The following is a 24,227-nucleotide window of genomic DNA, read 5'->3' on the forward strand; positions in this document are numbered from 1 at the left end:
TTTCCCCTCCAGTTTTATTGAGCTATTGACATATAACATTGTATTAATTTAAGGTGTACAGCATAATGATTTGATATATGTATATATTGCGAAATGACCACCACAATAAGCTTAGTTAACATCCATCACCTTACATAGTTATAAATTTTTTTTTCTTATGATGAGAACTTTTAAGATTTACTCTCTTAGCAACTTTCAAATATACGATACAGTATTGTTAACTCTAGTCACCATGCTATACGTTACATCCCCAGAACTTAGTCATCTTATGACTGGAAGTTTGTACCTTTTGACCACATTCACTCATTTCCCCCACCTCCAACCCTCCCGCCTCTGGCAATCACCAATCTGTTCTCTGTTTCTGTGAGTTCAGGTATTTTTTAGATTTCATATACAATCTAATGTTGAATCATTCTTGGACTCTTGGGATAATCTGTACTTAGTTATAATAATTCTCTTAAAAAATATTGGATTTTAAAACTTTTTTTTACTCTTCGTTTTGATTTGTTAATGTCATATCTGGGGATTTTGTTTCTATGCTCATATGTAAGACCAGTTTTTGATTCCTTTGCTGTATTCTGTTTTGTCTGATTTTAATATTGCCATACCAGCTTTTTTGGCTAGTGTTTATCTGATATGTTCTTGTCCCTTTATTTTTTAATTGCGGTGAGATTTACATAACATAAAACTAATTATTTTAAAGTGAACAATTGAATGGCATTTATTATATTCACAATATTGTATAATCACCATATCTATCTAGTTCCAAAACATTTTCATCTTCCAAAAGGAAACCCTGCCTTTAGTTTTTACCTTTCCCTGTCATCTTGTTATAAGTACATCTTCTATATATGTCATATAGCTAGATTTTATTTCTATACCTAGCCTGAGATCTTGTCTTTCAATTTGGAAATTTAACACAATTGTATTTATTGTGATAGCATTTAAAATTCTTAGTTTTGCTTATTTTTTACTCTAGTGATTGAAAGTTATAAATTTTATTTATATTTAGTTTGGAGTTACTTTTAAAATTTTACCTAATAGTATTTAAACTTATTTTTCTCACTACCCAGAGAATTAATCAAGTTGTGTAACCACATAATTCGGTTCAAAAGACAACACTGTCCTCCTTACCTATTCCTAGCCATGTGCTTTGTGTTAGCCAATTTTTTTCTGGATTTTTTTGTAACAGCTTTGTTGAGATATAATTCACATACTATTCAGTTCATCCGTTTAAAGTGTACAACTCAGTGGCTTTTAGAATATTCACAGAGATGTGCAACCATCACCACAATCTATTTTAGAGTATTTTCATCATCCTGAAAAAAAAACCTCGTATCCATTAGCAGTCATCCTTCGTTTCCTTATAACCCCTCACCCCAGCCCTAGGCAACCACTAATCTATATTCTGACTCTAAAATTTGCCTATTTGGGACATTTCTTATAAATAGAATCCCATCGTATGTGGTCTTTTGTGATTGGCTTCTTTCCCTTAGCGTAATGTTTTCAAGCTTCATCCATGATGTAGCATGTCAGTACTTCATTTCTTTTTATTGCCAAATAATATTCCATTGTGTGGCTATACCACATTTTATCTATCTGTTTATGAATTCATGGGCGTTTGGATTGTTTCCACCTTTTAGCTATTGTTAATAATGCTGCTAAGAACATGCATGTACAAGATTTTGTGTGGACATATATTTTCATTTCTCTTGGATGTATTCCTAGGAGTGGAATTGCTGGATCAAATGAAAGCTCTACATTTAACCATATGAGGAACTGCCAGACTGTTTTCTGAAGTGGATGCACCATTTTACATCTCTGGACTACTTTTTAAAAAATGATTTCTTAGGAATCATTTCTTGCTAGTTGTCTGAATCTTCCCACCCATGTTACCGAACAACTATTTTGGTAACTACAAGTTTAAATTTTTTCACACTGTTATTTTTTTGTGTCATTTACTTTATTGATCTATTTTTCAATTTCAAAGTACTCCCTTGAGTAATTCTTTTAGAAAAGGTTTGAAGGTGTTCAACTTTTGAATCCTTGTACATCTAGTAACATCTTTCTTTTACGCTTGTACTTGAATAATAATTTGGTTGGTATAAAATTGTAGGTCTTAAAATTTCTTTTCATTAATTCTTTGAAGATAATGCTTCATTGTCTTCTAGCATCCAGTGTTGTTAATAAGAGACCTGGTGGTGTGGTAGACCCTAGACAGGCCTGTTAGGTCCAGTCCCTCCCAGGCCTTGTCCATTTGTGATTGTGCATTCCCACAGACTTAGTTGCAGTGCAGCCTTGCGTGAATGATGCATTGCACATTATATTACCCATGAGAATGTAGACAGATGGTATTGGTGGTGGAGCAAGAAGCTGTAGATGGAATGTTGTTATATTGGGGTGAAATGGCTTGTGAAAGGCAGTTTTGCAACGCTATAAGGTAGTTATACTGGAGCTTAATGTTGATGTGGTTGAGAGTAAAAGAAGATTGTTAAGTCCTCACTTGGAATTTCCTGAGTCTTGGTGGGATCTCTCCCTGGGCAGGCAGAATGCCCTCACCCCAACCTGGGAGTAATCGGGAAGACCTAAAGCCCTTCTCTCAGGACAGCTCTAGCCTGATGTCCCCTGGTGTCCCCTGCTGAGAATATGTTCTTTACACCTGTTGCAGTAAACTGTAACCTTTGTAATATTTAAGTCACAGGGCTTGATTTCATTAGGCTTTAAACCCATTCCTCTGTGGGAATCAGGTTCTCCTTTCCTTGTAAGTAACCAAATGGTTTTTTAAATCTCCCTAGAAGCTTTTGGAGTTTTCTCGCTGTCTCAAGAGATCTGTAGAGATCATATATTTTACCACTATGTGTCTAGTAGGGCATTCTTTATTCGTCTTCCTCAACACTTGTTGGGCTCTGTATAACTAATATTCAAATCTCAGTGCAGGGAAATTTCTTGTATTTCCTACATCTGTTCTTTCTGTTTTCTCCTTCAAAAAAATCTTGATTCAACACAGAAGTTCCAGGAGAGATTAAACTATCTTCAGTATCTCCTAACTTTTCTTTCCTTCTCTTTGTCCTTTTGTAGAGATCTAGGGAAATATCACTTCCAGCCCAAATTTAGATTTTCACCTGAGTATGTTCTGCTCTTGAGCATGTTGTTGAATTTTATTTTTTTTTTTGGCGCTGGTAGTTTTAATTCCCAACAGTATGTCATTCTTTTTACTTTGTAGCCTGATCGCTTTTTTTAATTGAATCACTTTAAGAATCTTGAGTATATTTAAACTTTTGTTTATTTATAGAGAGACCACTTCTTCTGCTTGTTGAGTCTGTTGCTTCTCATATGGCTACTTTTGCCAGTCATTTGGTGATTCATGATTGTCCGTTTGTGATTGTAGATGAGATGGCTGGAGAAGGTTTGCTCAGCATGAGTGATAATATCTCATGCCCCTGGCAGTGAATCCAGGTTTTCATCACATGACCTGTATCTAGTGGTTTTTTCCAGAGGAAGGGAAATAATAATTGGGGGAGGGGGGACATGAGGGTAGTGTGGCTGCATGGACTTTCCTATGAGGTTTGCACATAGCTTGTTGAAGCATCTGGCAGTCTTGAAGTTTTATCTTGGGGCCTATTTCCAGAAGTAACTGCTGGAGGGGATGGGGAGAGAATGATTAATTTGGCAGCTTCTAAGCCTTTAAATTACTCCTTGGCAGATTACCCTTGGCCCATTCCTTCTCCCACTTCTGTTATTACCTCTATCTTTAGATTTTTCTGAGGGTCTGCTTGGAAACTCACCTTTTTTTTTTTTTTTGCTGAGGAAGATTTGCCCTAAGCTAACGTCTGTGCCAATCTTCCTCTATTTTGTATGTGGGTTGCTGCCACAGCATGGCCGCCAACAAATGGTGTAGGTCCACTCCTGGGATCTGAACCCGGGCCACCAAAGCGGAGCATGCCGACTTAACCACTAGGCCATGGGGCCAGCCCCTGGAAAGTCATCTTTTTGATAGTTCCTCTGTTTTCCTCTCCAGAGCTGAAGACTGGAAACCCCGTTGCTTATCATTAGTTTGTTCCTGCATGCCTCCTGGAATTCCTCACTGCCTGCACTGCTGCTGCTGCTCTTTCCAGCTTTTCAGCACTACTTTGTATTTTTAAATTATTTGTGGGTTTTTTATTCTGTCATTTCAGTGGGATTTAGGGAGGATGAAGAGGTAAAGATACAGTTCTAGTCAGCTACCTTGAAAGAGAAGTTCAGCTGTTTTGTTATTCACTTATAGGTGTTTTGTTTTGTTTTGTTTTTTTGATGAGGAAGATTGGCCCTCAGCTAACATCTGTGCCCATCTTCCTCTATTTTATATGTGGGACACCTGCCACAGCATGGCTTGATAAGCAGCGTGTAGGTCCGCGCCTGGGATCCGAACCCACAAACGCTGGGCTGCCAAAGCGGAGTGCATGAACCCAACTGCTACACCACCAGGCTGGCCCGCCCTTATAGGTATTTTTAATGTATATAAGGAATATTGACCTTCTTTCTGTGTTGCAAATATTTTTTTCAGTCTATCATGCCTTCATTTTATTTATGGTGATTTTATTTACAAAATCTAAAGTTTATCTTCAAATCTGTCAATCTTATTTTTTCCCCACATTTGGTGTCATGCTTAGAAAGTTCTACCTCACTAACAAAACTAAGTATAATTAACTATATATTAATATTTAATCTATATTTTTCTTTTAATACTTTTTAATATTTAACCTTCATATTGAAATTTAATTTAGCAGAAGGTGTAAAGTTGGGCTCTAACTTTGTTTTCAAATGTCTACTCAGTTGTCTCAACATGATAGATTGATAAGTTTATGCTTCATTCACTAGTCTAGATTGCTCCCTTTTTTCATTTACTTAATTCTTGTATCTTCTTGGGTTCAACTCTGTGCTTTCTAGTTTATTCCAGTCTTTCTTCCATGTTTTAACATCTATAGTTCTAGGATACATATTAACATCTTATAGGGTAAACCACCCCAGCCATAATTTTTAGATTTTTTTTTTTTAAGTCATGTACTACTATGTCTCCTCTCATTTGTCAAACTGTATTGGCTTTTGATTGGATTTTTATATAATACGTAGATTAATTTTGGGAAAAGGGATTTACATTACTTCAGTTCCTAAGAAGAAAACTCCTCAACTGTTTCCTTGTCTTCAGTTATGTCTTACTGATTCTTAAGTTCTTTAAGGTCTTTTTCAGTCTAAAATGCTATGTGTTTTACAATGTAAATGAGTAATGCATATATTATTTATTCAGTCATCAAATGTGTCAAATATTTATTATGTGCCAGAATTTATGTCTAGCATTTAAAATATAGTGGTAAATAGTACCTTTTTATTCTTATTTAAACAAATGATCAGTGATAGGATGTAAGACATGAAAAGAAAAATATGCTTAGGAAGATATTGAATGATAGTTTAAAAAAACCTCAAATTTTCAAATTCGAGCTGAAATTCAAGAGGCATTTATACCTTGAGGGCCTTTAGCCCTTTGTTCAGCTCACAAACTTAAACCTAAAATTTAATAGAGGCAAAATACAATTTGTTTCTTTTTTTTACTAAGATTTATGACAAGAGCTATTTCCAGGAAGGTGGCAGTACTTTTTCTTAGATGAACATTTTACTGTCAATTTTCATTTAAAATTAAATAAATTTTCACATTTGTTGTCTCACTTGGTATTAAGCCAGCCCCATGTTTGGGGGAATCCCTTCTTTCATTTCCATTTCTAATTGAGCTATGATTTGAGGAAACAGTTCCAAAATTATACATGAATGAGTCAACCACACCCTTGTGGAGTGCAAGGTGAGACAAATTCCATCTGATTGTTTCTCCCTCTTCCATACCCACTGTGAGATTCATTGTAACCAGCCCAGTGGAATCTCCCTTCTATGAGAAAGTAGGATATCCAATGACTTGGTCAAGGTTGAGTTGGAGATGACAGCATCCACTCTAACTAGTTGAAGCAGCAGGAGATTTATTATGCATCATTAGATGGCTTCCAAAATTTAGGGTAGGGCTGGAGGAGCAGACTCTAGGCTGAGCTTCCAGCAAAACTTCCCAGAATCACACCACGGAACTGGCCTGTCATAGGCAAGAAGGCAAGGAAGCAGGATTTACTCTCACAACTGCTGAGTCCTGGACCTCCATTGCCTCCATTGTGACACATGGCCCCAAATGGCTGCCCCCTGCCTTGCCCCTTAACACTATAAAGCTAGGGATGGGACACTGGGATTTCAGTTATAGCTGCCACAAAAAACCCCACAAACAACTCCTTGGCTGAATCTGCAGTGGGAACGCAGAAGCAGCCAAAGCATGTCATCTAGCCCCATGATGTTGTCTTTGGCCTCCTAAGTCTTGGACGCATGTGTCTGCCAAAGCTACATCATGTGTGGAACCTGAGCTGTCGTCTGGCCTTCCAGCCTCTAGTGAGCAGTAAGGCATACTGCAGGAGGAACAGAATGGAGTTGAGTGGATCCACATGTAGCACTTACTACAGCCACTTTCATTGGATTCTACTAGGGTCACTGTGTTGGAGGGGGAAGACCTCCTGTGATTTGTTGTAATTCCAGAACATTCTAAGGACTTGCCCTTTTTCAGTCTGGACATCCATTTGATTTCTAGCTGCGTGACCTTGCACAACTGACCTAGTATTTCCTGAACTTCCATCTATATTAGTGAGAAGAGTGATGATGACTTCACAGGTTAGCAGACTATAAGGTGAGCTAAAATACATGTAAGTCCTGCCCCAGAGGTAAATATTAGTTTATTTCTTGGGTATATGGAGGTTTATTTCTTCCCTTTGTCCCTCAGTAGATCCAGAATTTGTAGGTTAATCCCACCTGGACAGAACTGTGTTCACAATGAGTGGCCATATTTTAGCTTCTACTGAGTTTTCACACACCCAGCAATGAGCTTGAACATAGCCACTGTGATATGTACTGGTGTTAGGATTAGGATCATACTTTTTTGTTGTTGTTGTTGGTGAGGAAGATTAGTCCTGAGCTAACATCTGTTGCCACTCTTCCTTTTTTTCTTTCTTTCTTTCTTTTTTTTTTTTGGTGAGGAAGATTGGCCCTGAGCTAACATCTGTTGCCAATCTTCCTCTTTTTGTTTGAGGAAGATTATCTCTGAGCTAACGTCTGTGCCAACCTTCCTCTGTTTTGTATGTGGGATGCCGTCACAGCATGGCTTGATGAGCAGTGTGTAGGTCTGTGCCCAGGATCTGAACCCGTGAACTTGTGAACCGCGGGCCACCAAAGCGGAGTGCATGAACTTAACCACTATGCCACCAGGCTGGCCACTCTTCCTCTTTTTTTGCTTGAGGAAGATGAGCCCTGAGCTAACATCTGTGCCAGTCTTCCTCTACTTTATATGTGAGTCGCTGCCACAGCATGGCTGACAAGTGGTGTAGGTCTGCACCCAGGATCCAAACCTGCAGACCTGGGCCGCTAAAGCAGAGCACACTGAACTCAGCCACTAGGCCACGGGGCCGGCCCCTAGGATCATACTATTAGCTAAAGAAAGTTTAAAGGCTATGCTGAGAACCACAAAGCCCTGCTTATTTTACTTTTTAACATGATCGGTTCATTTAGACTGTGGAAGATTGGTAAAATGATCTAGCCGCAATTATGAATGATGCCAGCTTTGTAGATGCAATGGAAAGATTTCATCAATTTACGCTCCTGTGTAGACTTAATTCAAAGAAGGTCTACAAAGCCATGGGGTGGGTCAATTTTCCGGAGGTCTGACTTTAATGGCCTATTTTGGAAAACCTGCAGCTCTGACCTTGCTTCTTATCTTGCCTTACCCTTTCCTTCATCTATCCAAAATCTAATTATAAGAGGTGCCACTTTCTGGGGAAAAAATAATTCAGAGGAGAAAGACATCTTTATTGTTGATTTATAACCTGCCTTGTTTCCAGAAAGGACTTGAGGCAGGACAGAAATCTTTAAATTGAGGTTTTAAAGGATACAAAAAGAAATCTATAGCAATCAAGGATTGACAAGCATCAAAGATCACTTTAGAAAAAGAAAAACTTTATCTGAAGTGATGAACCTTGAGCAGACTTGAAGGGGCATTCTTGAAAAAGATTCTTTAGACACAGAAAGAGTTGTGTTGCCTGAGACGGCACGGCAGTCAAGAGGAGAAGATATCAAGGACCTGTCAGCTCATCTCCCTTTAGCTTTAGGTTTACTTTAGGGGAAAAAAAATCTGTGAGCTTTGAGGCTCTGGACTTCTTTTAGTTTCACAGGCCCAGAAATTTCCTTAGAGATGGAGATGTTTGAGGAGATATATAATGGCTGTATTTAATATTCTACTAGTTTATACTTTGGAAATCACGTCTAAGGTTCCTTTAACTGTGACATGAATCTTGAGAGGTTTTCCCTTTCATTCACATTTCAAATCACAAGCTTGTTCGCGCTGCCCTGGGAAGCTGATGTTGGATTTTTTAACTTCCCTTTATGTGATTAGGTTGATTTAGTAAAGGTGGAAGACCAAAGCTCAGTTAACTAGGTCTCTGGTGGTTAATACCGTGCTGACCTAGCTGCCAGGCTGTGGAATGGGAGCCCAGATGGGGGTTGGTGCTTGTGTTTCCTGTCTCCCGGGGTACTTGAAAAGGTGGAGCCACAATCCTTCAGTTGCTGACTTGCATAATTGAAAAGTGGGGAGGTGTCTTCTGCAGACTTACATCATGCTCACAGAACTAAGATTCCTTAAAACTTTTTTGTGTGTGAAATATCATACAGTACTAAAACCTGTATACAATTTAAAGAATAAGAAAACAAGTAACCATATGCCAACCACTCAGTTTAAGAAATAGAACTCCACCATATCTTAGAGGCCCCTTGTGTGCGCTGCCTGCTTCTCCAGAGGTAACCACTGTCCTGGCTGTGTATTCTGTAAAGTTCAAAGTGTTCCGGCCATTGTTTAGCCTTGATTCATTTTGAACTTTATAGAGTACAGAATCACATGATGTTTTCTTCTATGCCTTGGTACTTTGATTCATCATTGAGTGTTTTCCATGTTGATACATGTAGCTGTTCACTAACTTTTAAAGTGGCATTATATTCCATTATATGAATATACCATAACTTGCCCCTTCTACGTTGATGGCTACCTGGATTGCCATGTTTTAGACTGAATAAGTTTTTGTTTTGGTATTTCTCATTCTTTTTCTTTCTCCTGTTTGGAAGTTATGCTCTGCCTGTTCTTTTAATGGATTCCCTATAGTTATCTTAACATGCATCCTTAGGGGTGATTCACACATGTGTGTGGTGATTAGTCTTTGGGTGGTGAGCGTGATGTAATCTACACAGAAATCAAAACATAATGATATACACCTGAAATTTATATAATGTGGGGGCCGGCCCAGTGGCACAGGCGGTTAAGTGCCCACGCGTTCCACTGTGGCGGCGGGGTTCGCCAGTTTGGATCCCGGGCGCACAGCGACGCACTGCTTGGAAAGCCATGCTGTGGCGGCGTCCCATATAAAGTGGAGGAAGATGGGCACGGATGTTAGCACAGGGCTGATCTTCCTCACACACACAAAAAATGTGTATGTTATAAACCAATGTTACTTCAATAAAAAAAAAAAAACAAAACATGTATACTTAGTCTGTTATACAGGCTAAAACTATTCAGTATTTTTACCCTGCTCCTAAACAAAAACAAAGATCTGAGAATAACTTAGATGATGTCTCTTGCAATTTATAATACTTTTTTTTTTTTTATGAGGAAGACTGGCTCTGAGCTAACATCCATTGCCAATCCTCCTCTTTTTGCTGAGGAATATTAGCCCTGAGCTAACATCTGTGCCCATCTTCCTCTATTTTGTATGTGGGATGCTGACACAGCATGGCTTGATGAGTGGTGCATATGTCCACACCCGGGATCCGAACCTTTGAATCCCGGGCCGCCGAAGCAGAATGCACAAACTTAACCACTATACCACCAGGCCGGCCCCTATAATATTTTCTGATTGTTTAGTTCTATCCTCTTTTCCACCTACAAGTTAGGCATTATAATTGTTGTATATAGTCAACAATTTAGTTTCGTCCACAGCCTGCATAGTTGCCTGATATCTTTGCTCATTGTTTCTTCTTACATCTCAGATCTCCCATCTGTTTTTGTTTTCCTGACAATCTTTTTCTTCCTCATTCTTGAAAGATAATTATACAGGTTATAGAATTCCAAGTTGACAGTTATTTTTGTCTCAGTTCATTGACGATATCGTTCTTTTGTCTTACTGGTTTCCATGGTTGCTGTTGAAGTTGGCAGTCAGATTGCAAATTGCCATTCCTTTTCAATTGAGCCACTTTTGCTTTTAAAATTGTCTTTGTCTTTGTATATAGCAATCTCATTATGATATGTCTAGCTGAGGATTTCTTTTTATTTATCCTTGGGTTTAGTTGGGATTCTTGGATCCAATTATTGATCTTTCAATCATATTGGAAAATTCTCAGCCATTATCTGTTGAAAATATTGCCTTTCTCATTTTATTTTATCTCCTTCTGAAACTCTAATTAAATACGTATTAGATCTTCAGACTCTAGTTTCCATGTGTTTTAAATTAATAATTTCCAACTCTGTGCTCTTGGGCTGCATTTTATTTATATATATATATATTTATTATTGTTATTGCTATATATTCCATTTTAATAATTCTTTCTTTAGCGTTTAATCCATACATTCATTTTTGTGTGTGTGTGTGAGGAAGATCAGCCCCGAGCTAACATCCATGCCAGTCCTCCTCTCTTTTATTGCTGAGGAAGACTGGCCCTGAGCTAACATCTATTGCCAATCCTCCTCCTTTTTTTCCCTTTTTCTCCCCAAAGCCCCAGTAGATAGTTGTATGTCATAGTTGCACATCCTTCTAGTTGCTGTATGTGGGACGCCGCCTCAGCATGGCCAGACAAGCAGTGCATCGGTCTGCGCTGAGGATCCGCACCCTGGCCACCAGTAGCGGAGCGCGTGCACTTAACGGCTAAGCCACGGGGCCGGCCCCCATACATTCAATTTTTAATTTCAAGTCTCTTACATTTCTAGAAAATCTTTAAATTTTTCAGATCTACTGTGCTCTTCCTAGCCTACAAAGACTCAGACCCAACCCAAATGAGAGACTGAGTGTGACTATAAATTGAAAGGGAGATTCCCTCCCACACACACCCATTGCCAAGATTGAGATAGCTAAGCTATATTGCTGTTTCCTCTGACAGTGAGTTAATTTCTTGTTCACCCTCACATTGAAGGGATGGCTCTTTAAGATCCCAGCTTTACATGGGGGTTTCCCGTTAGACTTTTCACCTTGGGTGGGCCCTTGGCTTTAATTCTCTTCCACCATCCAGCACCAAGATAGAAGCTTGGCAAAGAATTTGAAGAGCAGTTTCTCAAAGAAGATATACAAAGGGCCAATAAGCACATGAAAAGATGCTCTATGTGATTAGTCTTCAGGGAAATGCAAATCAAAACCACAGTGAGATATCACTTCACACCCACTAGTGTGACTATGATAAAAAAAAAGTCAGACAATAATAAGTATTGGCAAGGATGTAGAGAAATTAGAACCCTTATATATTGCTGCTTGGCTTATAAAATGGTGTAGCCACTTTGGAAAACAATTTGGCAGTTCCTCAAAAGGAAAAACAGAATCAGCACATGACCCAGTAATTCCACTCCTAGGTATTGATGAAGAGGTTTTAATGAAACATATGTTCCCACAAAATAACTATACATGAATATTCCTAGCAGCATTGTTCATAATAGCCAAAAGGAAACAATTCAAATGCCCACCAGCTGATGAATGGAGAAACAAAACATGGTATATCCATACAATGGAATATTATTTGGTAATAAAAAGGAATAAAGTACCGATACATGTTACAACATGGATGACCGTTGAAAACATGCTAAGTGAAAGAAGCTAGACACAAAAGCCTACATGTTGTAGGATGCCATTTATATGAAGTGTCCAGAATAGAAACAGAAAGTAAATTAATCCTTGTGAGGGCCAGGGGGAGAGAAAGGAATAAGGAGTGACTGCTAATGGACAGAGTTTCTTTTTGGGATGATGAAAATGTTCTGAAATTAGTGGTGATGGTTGCACAGTTCTGTAAATATACTAAAAATCACTGAATTGTACACTTTAAAAAGGTGAATTTTTTGGTATATGAATTATATCTCAAAAAAGCGATTTAAAAAAAAAAAGAAGCTCAAGGTCCTCAAGAGGTTCAGCAAACTCTCAGCATGAAAACTGGCTTTGGGATTCAGTTACACCCCAGGATTCCCATTTTATTTCATTTTGAGCCTCTTAGGATTCCTTCTTTTCTTGCCAGCTCAGCAACATATTTAAAAATGTTTTATATTTATCCATACTTGTTTCATTTAGGAGGATACCCAGTTTGTCATATCACCAGAAATTGAAGGCAGAATCCTTTTAATTTTAAAAAAGTTCAAGTTGCTAAGGAAAATCGTAAGAATGGTATAATGAACTTCTTCATCCATTCACTGTGATTTCTCAAGTGTAAACATCTTACTTCATCCTCCCTCCCTGCCTGTCTGTCTACTTAATATTTTTGTGGAACCATTCAAGAGTAGGCTGCAAACATCATGATCCTAAATACTCTGGATATTTTAACATGCATCTCCCAAGGACAAGAATATTCTCTTAAATAACTGCAGTATAACTATCAAATTCAGCAAATTTATCCTTGATAGTAATGTTGGGGAAGAAGGAGAATCCTCCTCCGCCCTTTTCCTTAAAGTTCTTATGGCTGGCCAAATAATTAAAAGACAGGTTAGCAGGAGAAAATAAAACAAAGTTTAATAACATGTATACATGGGAGAAACCAGGGAAACTGAGTTTCTCAACACAATGGTGGAGGTTCTCATCTTAAATACCATCTTCAGCTAAGGACAAAGGAGGATGTTTGGGGTGGGGAGGGAGACAGAAATCACAGTAATCAAGAGTATGCAGATTTAAGTCCTCTCCTTCCCTACTGAAAAGAGTTCCCAGAGATAAGATCATCCCCCACTCTTCCCAGTACAGAGAGGGAGATAACCTTTACAAATGGAGATTTCCCTGATAAATGTAAATGTTTTGGTAAACGGAACTTTGAAAAGAATGGGCTTGGCAAGAAGCCTTCCAGTCTGTCACTTTTAGGCATAAGTTTGGGGGAAGATTCAAGTTTCTTTCAGAAAAAATAATCAAGGTAAAAAGATATATTTCAGGGTGGCCAATTTTGGTCTCCCACAGTAGTATAGTCCATGCTCAGATTTTACCAATTGTCCCAGTAATGTGCTTTATATTCACAGAACAATGCCTCTTTTCCCTGTCCAGGATGTAGTCCAGGATCATGAGTTGCATTTAATTGTCATGTCTTTTTAGTAGTGTTTGACCTGGAACAGTTCCTCAGGCTCTCTTTGTCTTTCACGACCTTGACAATTTTGAAGAATCCAGGGGAGATCTTTTGTGGAATGCTCGTCAAATTGGGCTTGTCTGATGTTCCCGCGTGAGTAGATTCAGGTTATGTTGTGGTCTGTTGTTGGATACCACTGAAGCGCTGTATGTCCTCCTTAGTGCGGCACGTCAGGAGGCAGGAGATGCAGGCACATCTCAGGATTAATGAATTTAACCCAAATCTCTTTTTTGAAAGCTAAATATGACATATCTCTGAGCAGAAATGGTACAGAATCTGGAGCCAAACAGATCTGGCTTTCAGTCTTGGCCCTGCTACTATTAGTTCTGGGATCATAAACAAAATATTTAACATTTTAAAGCCATCTGTAAAATATATCTAATAATAGCTACTTCTTAAGATTATTGAAAAATTAAATACAAGTTCATGTAAATATTTTAGCACAGTGCCTGGCACATAGTAAGAACTCTTTACTCTTGTTTTGGGGGTAGGTGATGTTATCCAAGTGTCATAGGGGCCTCCCTGTCCCTTGAGGGTATTGGTGAAATTGCTCAGAATCTCTGTATCTCTGTAGGAGGAGCCCACAGGCCTCCTGTATGCTTCCATTAATTCCCAAAGAGCCGCGTTCTTCTCTGCCTTCTCACTCCCTCCTCTAGCCTTTGCTATTGCCCATCTCCCATGTCCATAAGAAGCCCACTCGCCCAAGTGTTGGGTTAGTTTCAGGTATTGACCAGTGATGGGGGCTAGGCTCTTGGCAAATGCAAACTGACCTCCTACTCCATTCTCCTCCTCTTCTTGTTTTTTGTCACCTTGCCTCCTGGATTACTCATCCTCCTCACCTCCAGATCCCTCTCCCTCTACTATGCAGGGAAACTCTCTCCAGCTCCTACCTCCAAATTTGCCTATCTTAACCCATTGAGGCCTCCACAGAACAATGCCTCTGCCTGAACTAGGAGCCAGCTCCCTAGGGAGCAGATGGCCTTGTAAATAGGAAGTTCTTTTTCTATAACATGATTGTTTTTATTCTGTTCATTGTGCTGCTTGTGCAACAGTAATGCCGTGGTATTTCTCTTTATATCGACTTGTGAGGATAGCATGCGGTTTGAACCTGCATGGGCATTACCTTGATGGAGTCACTACCCTGCTGGCAATTAGAGTAATTGCCTGTGGCTAACCATGGACCTTTACAGAGGTGTTTCACCTGAATTCCTGGGGAGAAAGATGGGCTCAGGTGAAGTTGTGTCGCACAGCATCTTGCTTTTTAGAAGTGAGTGTTACCCGGGGCCTGCACAGTGCCAGCGCCACTTAGGTTGTTTTTTGTAACCTGTCTCATGAATGGATCCTACAAAATGAGTGCTGGATGTTGCACCTTCTCGTCTTGTGCCACCTCCCACTCCTTCTCCAAGGAGCTGTTTCTCTGGGTGAACTTGTTGGGTGAGGCTACCAGACCTTCCATGTGAAACTCAGGGATGCCTTTTTCACCTTCTGTTTTTTGCATAAATGAATGACACTTCCAGGATACCTTTGTTCATCCCTGTCTCATGAGAAATTCTTTAATCTTGAAAAGCAGGGGGAAGGGAGAGAAAGAAAGGGACAGTGTTTACCCTGGTAAAGGCCATTGGTATGTAGGGAGGCGCCCCGCGCGTAGGGTTGTGGGCAGGTGAGACCCCATGGTTGTGGCTGCTGCTGACTGGCGGGCTTGGGCATTCGGTTCTCCAGGGGAACGGGGCTGCCCTGGGGACCGTATTTGAGGGTGATGAGAGTTTGTGGGAACTCTTTTGTGTTGCCCAAACTTGCAGGACTCTGACTATCCTATCACTCTTATCACCCTAAATTATATTATTTGTTCTAATGAAAAGTCTGTTTCAGAGAAGCCTGTGGAACAGAAAGGAGACTGGACCCCAGACTGGTTGTGTTGGCCTGTACAGCATTGAAAATCAGAATTAGTTGCCAATCTGTAAAAGTCAGATATTATATATTATGTTCTCCTGGAAAATTGGACAAATGCACAACATTGAGCCCACAATCCCTCGTGGCAATAATCCTTTGGAGCCAAGAAATGGCTGCCCTCTACATGTAAGAGTGTTGTCAAGACATCTGTTTGACTGTTGTGACCAAGACCAAAATAAGTGGCTTAAACAGGGTGGGAACTTGTTTTTCTCTCATTTGACAGTCAAAGTGCTAGTTGCCCAAGGCAGATATGACAGCTCCATAGTGCCAGAGACCCAGGCTGCTTCCGTTTTCTCTCTGTCCTCTGCAGTGGGTTTCATCTTGTGGTTCTAGATGCTGCTTTGTTTCTCACCATCATGTCTGCTGCAGCCTATAGTAGGAAGAGGAAGTAGAGGATGCACCCCTTCAAGACTCAACCTGGCGTAGTGGTTAAAGTTCCACATGCTCTGCTTCAGTGGCCCTGGTTTGCAGGTTTGGATCCCAGGCTCGGACCTACACCATTAGTCAGCCATGCTGTGGCAGCAACCCATAGACAAAATAGAGGAAGATTGGCACAGATAGTAGCTCAGGGCCAGTCACCCTCAGCAAAAAAAAAGACCCAAACTGGAAGTTGCATGTATCATTTCTTCTCACATCCTAGTGGCCAGAACTTACTGGTGTGGCTACATCTGGCTCAAATAAAGCTAGAGAAGCATGATTTCCATCTATATGGCCATGTGAATAGTTAAAATCAAGTTCTTACTAAAGGGAGAAGGTGAGAGTGGGCCGTATGGACAGCTAGTATTCTGTGCTATGACAGACCTTGGGCTCACCTGTTTACTACAGTCCTCGACTCTCTAGGCTTCTCACGACTGAGGCCAAGGGTCGTTGTCATCCATTGCTTTAAACCTGGCGTGTTTCACTCTTTTATATTACCTGCTCTGTCCCTGTGGACATTTGAGGTTGAATTCTCAGCTGTACCCTGATAATCTCTTTCAGCATACCTCCATGCTTTTATACCTTCTGTCACCTCTGTTTAGAATCCCACCCCCCTTTCAGGCCTGGCAAACTCCTAAGGATAACTCAGCCCAGTCCTTCCTTTCCCAAATAGAGTTCTTTCTCTTTTGTCTCATCCTAATACATAAACTGCTAGTTGTACCTTTTAGTGTACTTACCTTTATGTACTTGATGCATGACAAAAGCACTTGGTACGTAACAGACTAATGATCAGTACCATTTACTGAGTGTTCATTCAGAGAAAGACGCTTTCTAGAACTTTTATAAACATTATTTTTAATACCCTACAGTGAAATAGTGTATTAGTCATGGCCGTTCCAGTTGTAGATGGTGGAAACTTGGCCCAAACTGACTTCAACCACAACAAAAAGGAGGAACATTTGTTGGTTCATGTATCTGAGAAGTGGAGGTGTGGGTCTAGCTTCCAGTATGGCTGGAACCAGGAGCTCAAATTATAGCAGAGCTCGGTCTCTCTCCATCTCTTGGCTATGCTTTCTTCTGTATAGACTGCATTCCCAGGAAAGCTTTCTCTGTATAATGACGAAGATGCCACTCACAGTTTTGTATTATTCTTATAGTTACTGATGCCAGAAAAAAAGAACATTAATCTATTTCTTCATCGTGGTAAATATGTGCTGGAGAAAGTCCCTCATTGGTCTGGCTTGGGTCGTATGGCCATTCCTGGTCCAGTCAGTAAGTCCAGGGAGATAGAATACACTGGACACACTCTAGTCATCTGTCTACTTCTGGTACCGGGGGGTGAAGTCAACTCTATTCAAATTACATTGCAGAAAAGGTAGTTCTCCAATGAGAGAGAAGACAGGCAAGAACATGTGCCTACACATTTGGAACTACTCTTATTCCATTTTACAGGTAAGGTAACTGAGGCTAAAAGAGGTTATGGTGACCTAAGGTCACAACTAGCAAGTGGCAGAGGTGGGATTCAACCAGGTCTTTCTGACTGCAATTGGTAGGCTCCGAATTCACTGTACTCAACTGTTTCTGGAATGAATGATCTTGGAAGCCCTGTGTCTGTATGGGGAAAACTCTGAGGTTTGATGACTGTATGGCAGTCAAAATATGGAAATATCTTGTAGCCCTACTATGGCAAGATTTCGCATAGAAGTACAAATTGAGCTATCAACTCTGTTTTCCGTGGAACACCTCTAGTGGCTATACCTGAAAATGTTTCCCTTGGCCAGTGAAAGAACTCATTTCGCATTAGTGGAAGTACAAGGAGTCAGGTAGCTGGATTTTTCTCTTCTCTTGAAACATTTTATTTAGTTTAGCACATGGATTCTCCATGGAAGTGATATTGCCCACAAGGGAGCAAAACTGGTTCTTGACAGGGGAAGACAAAAAAAACCTTACTTTTTTTATGTATAAAGTACATATATACATACAGTACGTAGATAGATATAGTTTATCTGTGGCATTAAAATTGCATGAGGAGAATATGCTGTGATAGATCCCCTCTTGAAACAGCAGATTTCCTCTCAAGGTCACCTTATATGCCTCCAGTTATCACCTTTTTTCTCTGCTCTCCTTAGCAGCAAAACTTGAAAGACTTGTCTTTACTTCCCAATTCCTGTCATCCCATTTGCTCTTGAACACAACTCAATCTGCCTGTCACTTCCCCTCCCAGCCGGCCCTGGTTGAGCTCACCCATAGCGTCTGCTTTACCAAACCCAGTGGTCAGCTTTCGGTCCTTGTCTTACTGACCCTGTGGACTACACTGACACAGTTGACCATCCCTTCTTTTTTAAATACCTTCTTTTCTAGCCTTTGAGGTTACTGTTCTGTTGACTATCTGCTCAGTCATCTTGAGAATCGTGGCTTTAAACTCTCTGTGTCTGACTCTCAATTTCTATCTCCATTCCAACCTGGACCTCTCCCCTGAATCCCAGACTTGTATATGTGCACTCACCATCTCTTCCTGTATAGGCATATTCAATGCTATATTCATAGGCAACTCGTGCTAAGCATAGATTTTCAGGAAATACAGGGGACAGAGAAACATGTTGAAAGAACCTATGAGAATGCTGCTGGCAAAATCCTGACTGTGTCTGTAAGACAAAGGACCCAATTTCTCCAGAAAACAAATTTTAAAGGGAAAAAAAAGGAGTAATGGAGGAGAAACCTATAGATTAAGAGAGACTTAAGAGATAAATATCAATCAGTTGCAATATATGGACCTTATTTGGATACTGATTCAAACAAATGGTAAAAAAAAATTATGAGACAATCAGGAATATTTGAATATTGACTAAGTATTGATATTAATTCTTGTTAATTTTTTTAGTTATGATAATGGTGATTGGATTATATGAGAAAAAAAAATTCGGAAATAAATCTACCCAGAATGTTGTCAATTCTCACCACCTCCAGGATTAGCACCCTCAGCTAAACTGACATCCTCTCTTGTCTTATTTTTAGAGTTGCCTCTTGACTGATCTCCCTGCTTCTCCTCCCGCCCCCAACCCCCAGTCTGTTCTCAACAGAGCAGCCAGAGAAATCCTGCTAAGATGTGTCACGTTGTGCCGCTTCCCATCTCATTTGGAGTAAGAGCCAAAGTCTGTTCAATCTACAAGATCCCATGTCCCCGTCCCCTCCTGGGTCAGCCATTGCAGCCACTCTGGCCTCCTTGCTACTTTTGCAACACAGCAGGCATGCTCCAGCCTCACAAGTTTGCATTTTCTCTTCCCCGCCGCCTAGACTCCACTTTCCCCAACAAGACGTAATGGCATGTCTTGCTCGAGCACCTCCTTCTTGCCTCCGAGACTCTCCCTGACCACTCTACATAGTAAGTAAACCCTCATCCCCACCCTGACACCCTCGTCCCCCTTGGCCTGCCTTATGTTTCTCCATAGCATTTATCACCATCTGACAATCTGCCATATGTATTCTTTTTTTCAGTCTGATGTTCCCACTACAATGTGAGCTATTTGAGAGTCGAGACTATATTGTTTATTATTGTATCCCCAGGGCTTAAAATAGCACCTTGCACATAATAGGCACTAAATGTTTGTTAAAAGAAAAAAATTTTTTCATAGGGGAAGTGGTGGGGGTGTCAGGAAAAAAATGTTTACAAGGGTTCCTTGGGGGTGGAGAGCAATCATGAAAAAAGGTTGGGAAGTACTGCCTTGGCCTAAGCCATGGGGAAGGATGTGGTCATCCAGGGCTTCTGTTACTCTTGTTTCTGTATTTTTCTTTCCTTTTTTCCATCATGGGACAGTCTGTGTTATTTTATCTGTGACATCTGCATGTCATACAGCAAAACTTTGCTAATTGGCTCTAACTGGGAAAGGCCATTTGAATTTCTTCTTTTCAGACAATCCGTGATCTCTTGAGCTCTTCCTATGTGACTGATGTTCTCCTAGTCATGGTGGGGACCTGCAGGAGGCGCTGGCATGCTGTGCCCTCTAGACAAGTTGTGGACTTGTAGAGACGAGGCTCCACCCATAGTGGGTATAGGTGAAGTGACAGCACGCAGTAGGGGAGTCAGCTTCCTTCCCTGTATAGGAGCTGGAGCGTGGGGAGCTGGAGCATGGGGAGCTGGAGCATGGGGAGTGGTACTGGGGGGTTTACTGACGCGCCATTGTCCCCAGGGCACTTGGCATTTTGGACTGAGCAGTTGACTGTTGTGTGAGCCTGTCCCCCCAGGGCAGGATGTTTACCATCTCTGGCTCCCAGGATTCATCTGGACACCAAAAACATCTTCAATATGTTTCACACATGTGTATACACACTCCACTTTGAGAACTGAGGTATCAGAGAAGGTCTGAGAAGGAATAACAAAGAAATGAGGCAATCTGCGTCGAGACTCGAATACACCATTAGTTTAAGGCCAGAAAATGATGCTTTAGATGTGCTGAGGTGCCTTTGGTGTCTTTTCTGAAACTCTGTAATTATTTTATTTATAGCCCACTCTTTCTAAAAAGGGTTTGAAGTAGCTGTATGAGCATATATAGCCCTCATGCAGATATACACTTAGATTTAACAAAAGAGAAGGGGAGAGAAAATCTGGCCTGAGAGAACAGGAGGAAGCAGGTAAGTGAGCCCCAAGGGTTAAGACAGGGCCCGTGATGGAGGATCATGTGCAGCCCGACGCTTTCTGCCAGCTGACTGCCCAGGGAAACGGGCCTGCCCCTCTGCACCTGCTGCACCTTGCGTTATCACACTTCTCATTTTTTTCCTTTAGTCATCATGTTGTGTTTTTTATTGAAAAATCTAAGTAACTGATTCTATAGCATCATTTAAATTTTTTTTTTTATAATTTTATTTATTTATTTTTTCCTCCAAAGCCCCAGTAGATAGTTGTATGTCATAGCTGCACATCCTTCTAGTTGCTGCATGTGGGACACGGCCTCAGCGTGGCCGGAGAAGCGGTGTGTCGGTGTGCGCCCGGGATCCGAACCCGGGCCACCAGCAGCGGAGTGCGCGCACTTAACCACCAAGCCACGGGGCCGGCCCTATAGCATCATTTTTAAAAGTTCGTATAGGACCTTTTAGTGGATATTCTAGATGATTCATGTCTGTCTCCACCACCGGCCTGTGATAACAGCTCGGAGGGGCCACGAGCTGTGTCTGTTCATCTTTGTACTCCCGTACCTGGAAGACAGGAGGAACTCAGTAAATATTTTATTGAATAAATGAATGCTATTACAGTTCTCCTTACTGGAAAGGAAGAAGCCAGTCAATTGTTTGAGGGAAAGTTTTTTCATTTTTTTTTTTTCCTGGCTGTTTTGAGAGTTCTCTCATATGGGCAGTTATATCAGGAATGTTGACTGGTGTCCTGGATCTTGTTCTCAAGAAAACTTGGGAAAAACTTCAGACACAGGGTTCATGTGGCCTTTCCTTGTAGAGGGAAAGTTGAAGACATCACAAGGCAGTTTAATGGAGGAGAGTCTCAGAGGCCCGAGTTAACGCAATCTGGACACATACCTTCTGGTCACCTGACCCGATCCAAGAATGAACTTAGAACCCGTGGAGGGTAGAGAACACCCCTAAATATTACTGCTTCCAGGGCAGCATTGGGTACAGGCTGGAGGTGGTTTGGTTTGAAGTTATGTAGTATGATAATAAAAAGCAGGGATCTTGCATAGAATTATACATAAATATATACTAAAAAAAAAGAGTATATGCGAAAATGGGTAAAATCCAGCTAAGCTCTGTAGACTAGTTAAGTGTCTTGTGCCCATATCGATGTCCTAGCTTTAATGAAGTACTACAGTTATGTAAGATGCCACTATTGGGAGAAGCCGTGCGATGGGTACAGAATACCTCTCTGTACTGTTTTTGCAACTTCTTATGAGTCTATAATTCAAAATAAAACGTTTTCTTAAAAAGCTGAGACACTGGCAACAGAGCTGGCTTTAATCCCACGCTACCCCTCGCTGAGTGGTGACTCTCTCTTAGCTCTTATCAGTGTTGGTAACTATATTTATACTCTTTGCCTTCCTCCCCTTCGGAATATAAACCCTTTGAAAGCAGGAGCTGTATCTGTTTTGTTCACAGCTAAATTCTCCAGCACCTAGCACAGGGCCTGGCACCCATTTTTTGTACTGAAATGCTTGAATGAAGTTGGCACAGGTGATTGAAACTCTCTGAGGCTGTTCTGTACTTGCTACAATGAGAACAATGCCACCTCCTCAGGACACTGGGAGAGTTAAATGTATGTGATGTAGGTGAAGCTCAGGGCTTGCTAGAGAGCAGATGCTCCACTCTGGGGGGGCAGCACACTTTCTGTAAAGGGCCAGAGAGTGAGTGTTTTAGGCTTTGCAGGCAATCCAGTCTCTGTTGCAGTGACTCACCAATGCCGCTGTAGTGCAGAAGCAGTGATGGACGATGTGTAAGTGAATGAGTGTGGCTGAGTTCCAGTGAAATTGTATTTGTCAACACTGAAACTTGAATTTCATAGTTTTTACATCACAGAGTATTCTTCTTTTGTTTGTTTGGGATTTTTTTCCAACCGTTTAAAAAAATATAAAAACCACCCTCAGGCCGGCCCTGTGGCTTGGTGGTTAAGTGCGCGCGCTCTGATGCTGGTGGCCCGGGTTCGGATCCCAGGCGCTCACCGAGGCACCACTTCTCCGTCCATCCTGAGGCCGAGTCCCACATGCAGCAACTAGAGGGATGTGCAGCTATGACATACAACTATCTACTGGGGCTTTGGAGGGAAAAAATAAATAAATAAAATCTTTAAAAAAAAAAAAAAAAAAAAAAACCACCCTTAGCTCATGGGCCGTGCAGAAATAGGCAGTGGGCTAGATTTGGCCTGAGAGTCACAGTTAGCCACTGTGTGGGCAAGCTCCTTCTCCATGTTGCTGGCCACAAGTGCACACAAGCTGTGGAAACTAGACACTTTGGTGGCAAATGTTCTCCCATGAAAGGAGATTTGTGTATTGGTTCTTCTCTGGGCTGGGAGGAAGGCTGCTCCTGAGGCCTAAGTAAACCAGCCTGCGTGGTCCTCAGGCAGCTTTGTAGAATCAATTCCATTTCCCGTGTGAAGATTTGATAAAAATCCTTTCAGCTCTGGGGGCCTTGCTGTAGAGTGTTATCCAGGTGAACTTGTCTGGTGGAAAGGTCGGAAAGATTTGGGCTCAAACCCTGCCTGAACAGCCTCTCCAGCTCTGTGAGCTTGGGCAGGTCACTCTGACCCTCGAAACACAGTTTCCTTCATCTTAAAACTGGAATGGCGATGTGTAGTGGAGTCATGGGTGTGGCTGCTTTGTGTCTTTCATTTTATCCATTAAATTTCCTTTTCTACCTAAAGTGGTTATACTCACCCAATATGTTAACAGGTTGCTTTTAGAACTGACACAAACACTATATCAAGGTGCCTAGCATTTAACCACCACTTTTATTACCTTTTGTAATATTTGAACCTAGATGAAGTAAGGGAGTTCCCAGCTAGAATGGAGTAAGGTAAGATTGTCTCCATTCTTATAGACATACACACACACACACAGAGCTACTCAGTTCTCTCAAGGTGAAGTTTTTCTTCAACTTTTTAGTCTTTATGAGAATTAGCATGACACGAAGTCATAAATTAAATTTTTTTGCAAGTTTTCCTTAAACTCCCCAGACGTTTTGTTCCTAAGCAGGTTGGGGACCAATGTGGTATTGCTTTTACTCTTAAAATCGTGAAACGTTTCAGCTGTTAATAATAGTACTAGGTGAATTATTTTCTTAGTGTTCAAGTAAATTTTAGTATAGATTGATTGGGTGAAGCCCACTAGTAAAGTTTTATGTTTTGCCTTTGTAATAGGAATTACAAGGAGGTGCCAATTCAGAGTAAAGTTAAATTAGAACATTAGATTTAGGGAAATAAAGCTTTAGTAAAATATATAAATAAATGCCTCTTAGGAAGCTTTTAAAGGTTGATTAGATTGATAGAATCATAATAAATATTTTAGAAAATTATTCTTTGAATAAAAATCCACATTATTTCATGTATTCCCCCAACCTTGTGGAGATGGCCAAATCAAAAAGGATGGCAGAAGAGATGTTGATTCAGACTTTAGCTGTGAGTGAAGGAGATACGAAAATTATCTGGAGGCTGTTGGTAGGATTATAGGGAAAACCACCAGAGAATCGGGAAGTACACTCATATGCTAACTGACCCTCACAAAGCAGTAATATTTTGTGCCTAAACTTTGGCAATGAAGGGAATGATCCATTCATGGCTTTTTAAAGAAAATATTTACAAAATCTTAATTCACGTGATATATTCTATTCACTTGACATGTTTTATTGCAGATCATAAAACTGAGGTTCCAGAAGATTAAGTCACTTGCCAGATATCACATAGCTAGACCTGGGATCTGAACCCATGC

General features: G+C 40.7%; 1 protein-coding gene and 1 long non-coding RNA gene across 4 annotated transcripts in view; both read left to right on the plus strand.

The window, feature by feature from the left end:
• The window catches only part of CMTM8 (CKLF like MARVEL transmembrane domain containing 8), a 104,502-nt gene that overhangs the window by 11,189 nt on the left and 69,086 nt on the right, over positions 1–24,227 (plus strand). The window lies entirely within an intron of this gene.
• The window catches only part of LOC147917002 (uncharacterized), a 31,385-nt gene continuing 17,858 nt past the window's right edge, over positions 10,701–24,227 (plus strand). Inside the window, exons 1-2 of the long non-coding RNA XR_015552185.1 lie at positions 10,701–18,950; positions 19,105–19,192. This is a non-coding gene — a long non-coding RNA (uncharacterized LOC147917002). The remainder of the gene's footprint in view (positions 18,951–19,104; positions 19,193–24,227) is intronic.

This window comes from Ceratotherium simum, chromosome 5 (genome assembly GCF_057802395.1).
Source record: "Ceratotherium simum simum isolate JZ-2026a chromosome 5, ASM5780239v1, whole genome shotgun sequence".
Taxonomy (NCBI): domain Eukaryota; kingdom Metazoa; phylum Chordata; class Mammalia; order Perissodactyla; family Rhinocerotidae; genus Ceratotherium; species Ceratotherium simum.